The following is a 2,809-nucleotide window of genomic DNA, read 5'->3' as shown; positions in this document are numbered from 1 at the left end:
AAGGAAGGAAGGAAGGAAGGAAGGAAGGAAGGAAGGAAGGAAGGAAGGAAGGAAGGAAAGAAGGAAGGAAGGAAGGAAGGAAGGAAGGAAGGAAAGCAGGTCTCGTTTTCAGGAGAGAAGTTAGTTCTGGAGAATTTGGTTGGAGTTGGCCAATGAAAACTTGACAAGACTGACCAGAGAGTCAAAACTGTAGAGATTATGGAGCCAAGATAAGGTGGAGAGATGGAGAACATAAAGGATACATCACTAAGGCCAAGGACTATTATGGATTTAGTGTGAGCACAGGAGGGGAGAAAAGAGGTTTTGCATTTCCAGAAGTTATGCATTTTCTATATCATCCCAATCACTATAAAGATTACTATAACTTTTTTCTCTCTTTGGAGTACTCTTACCCTGACAAGTCCTGTCAACCGATTTTGAAGCAAAGGGGATTTATGCTACCTATGGAAACTCTAGACACTTCCACAGCTTGTTCACAAAGATCCTATCCCTGATCTTTATCCTCTCAGTGGTATCAGATCTTTTGACTGCAGTCAAAAGAGGTCTCCATTGAAAAAGGCATTGCCTCCAGGAAGAGGGAAGAAACAATGACACTGGCCTCTGCCTTGTCAGACCATGGCTCTCAGATCTGTGTCTGGTTAAGAAAGTTATTGGTGTACTAGAGGAGTGATTGAGAATAGAGAAGAGCCTAGAGTCCGAGACATACCAGGGTAAGCTGAAGGAAGGAGGGCTACTCAGCCCAGATTAGGTTGTTTGGTCCCATAAGAGCTGGGTTCTAATCCTGGAAGGTCTTTCACAAAGAGGTGGAATTAATTAGCCTTATTCTTTTTGGGCTCATTGGGAGGAACCAAGAAGGATGGGCAGGGGGCGGTTATGGGTAGATGTTTAGAGAAATCAGACTAGGCTTGATGTGAGGGAAAATGTGCTAACCATGAGACCTGCCCCACAGAGCACTGGGCGGGCTGGAGAGGAGGCTTCCAAGCAAATCCTGGACAACCACTTGTTGGATGTGGCCTAGAGGGAATTCCTCCAGTATGGGAATGGGAATAAATCTCTTCTAATCTTCAAATTCTGGGATCATTTGACCTAATGCAATGATCCTGGATTCATCCCAAAAAATGTTTATGGAACACCTTTGTTAGGGTGAACTGACTTGTGTTGGTTCAGTTAGTGAACAAACTTAGTTTGAAGATACTTTGTCGAGCCCTGGAGAGAGAAAGAACAAAAGGCCCTTGTGTTCTACTAGAATAATGCAACCTGTATCTAAGCAAATTAAATTAAGGTAATTTGAAAAAAGAGAAGGCTAATAACTGGGGCCCTGGAGGGGGCACGGATGGTGGGGAAGGCTTTAGTCATCTCAACAAAAAACATTTCCATTGAACTTTAAAACTTACCCAGAGTCTTGCATGCACTCATTGGAGCCTCCTAACAAAGTGAGACTTGGGGAAGTGAAGGGACTTGTTCAAGGCTCCTGGCTACAGCCAGTCAATACCAGACAGGATGCGGTCCCAGGACTTCCAGACACCAAGTCTAGCACTCCAGACCCTATACCAGTCCTGCCTCTGGAGAAGGTGGCATATGAGCTGAGCTTTGAAGGAAGGTGAGGATTTTAAGAGGCAAAGAAAAGGAGAACATAGAACCCAGACCCAGGAACAGGCAAAAGACTGGAGCTGCACTTCTAGGCAAAGGGAACAGGAAGTAGGCTAAAGTATGTGAGGAGAATTAATATGAAATAACTCTGGAAAGATAGACTTAAGCCACACTGTGAATGGACTTCAGTGCCAGGTTGAGGCATTTTTACTTTATCTGAGAAGCAATAGGGAGTCATTGAAAGTTTCAGAGCAAAACACTCCTCTAGTACCATCTGATCTGTGCCTTAGGAGAGGCGTAAAATATTTTTAATGTTTGCTTTGTCATTATTACTCATTAAATAAAAATATGACCATCAATTGGCACAATCAATTAAATCAGGGCCAAGGAAGGAAAAATCATGTAAATAAAGCAAAATACAGCAAGAAATTATGTATGAAATACAGCCACAGAAGCTGGACCTTGGTCCAACAATAATCGTGGCCTGCCAGTTTCTTTTTTCTTTTCTTTTTTTTTTTTAAACTTTTGCCTGTGTCTCATTCCTGGTCTATATAACTTCTACTTCTCAAGAATGCACTGTCCCCTTTATATTAGGACAAATTACAGCAATCATAGTCAAACAGGCTATATTGAGTCATTGGTTATATCTGAAAATGCATGCCTCCTCCAGATCCATAGTCCACCACCCTCTGCTGAGGCTGGACCTGGAAGCACAGGTCATTCCTAGGAAATTAGAAGGAGACATTGGATTGATTAGAGCCCCCAAATCCTTCACTGCCATTGTCCTTTGGTTGATGGTGGACTTCCTATAGACCATTCCCCTGGTTCCGCCCACTTGGATTAGCATCCTTTCATAGGCACCTTCCCCAGTTCCTTTCTATTTGTCCTTTTGTGTAGCTCAACGGAATTCTCTTACTTTCATATGCTACGGTTTGTTCAGCCACACCACATCTGGTGAACACACAATTTCCATCCCATCTTTTGCTGCTACCGAAAAGGCGGTTCTGCATCCCCTCTCTCTGGGCCTTGGTTGCCCCATCTGTAAAATGATGGGGTTCGACTCGATGGTCCCTTCCAGCTCCAGAACTCTGGTCTCTTCTAAGGTGCCAGTTAGTCCTAGATGAATGATCCTATCCACCAGTTTCTCCAAAATCATGCCAACTTTTTGTTACTAGGAATGAAGATTTCCAGAGATTCTTGGCAGAGAAATAAAGAGCAG

This window comes from Gracilinanus agilis, chromosome 1, assembly GCF_016433145.1.
Source record: "Gracilinanus agilis isolate LMUSP501 chromosome 1, AgileGrace, whole genome shotgun sequence".
Classification (NCBI taxonomy): Eukaryota; Metazoa; Chordata; class Mammalia; order Didelphimorphia; family Didelphidae; genus Gracilinanus; species Gracilinanus agilis.
The sequence above is the reverse complement of the archived record's forward strand: the minus strand, read 5'-3'. Positions refer to the sequence as shown.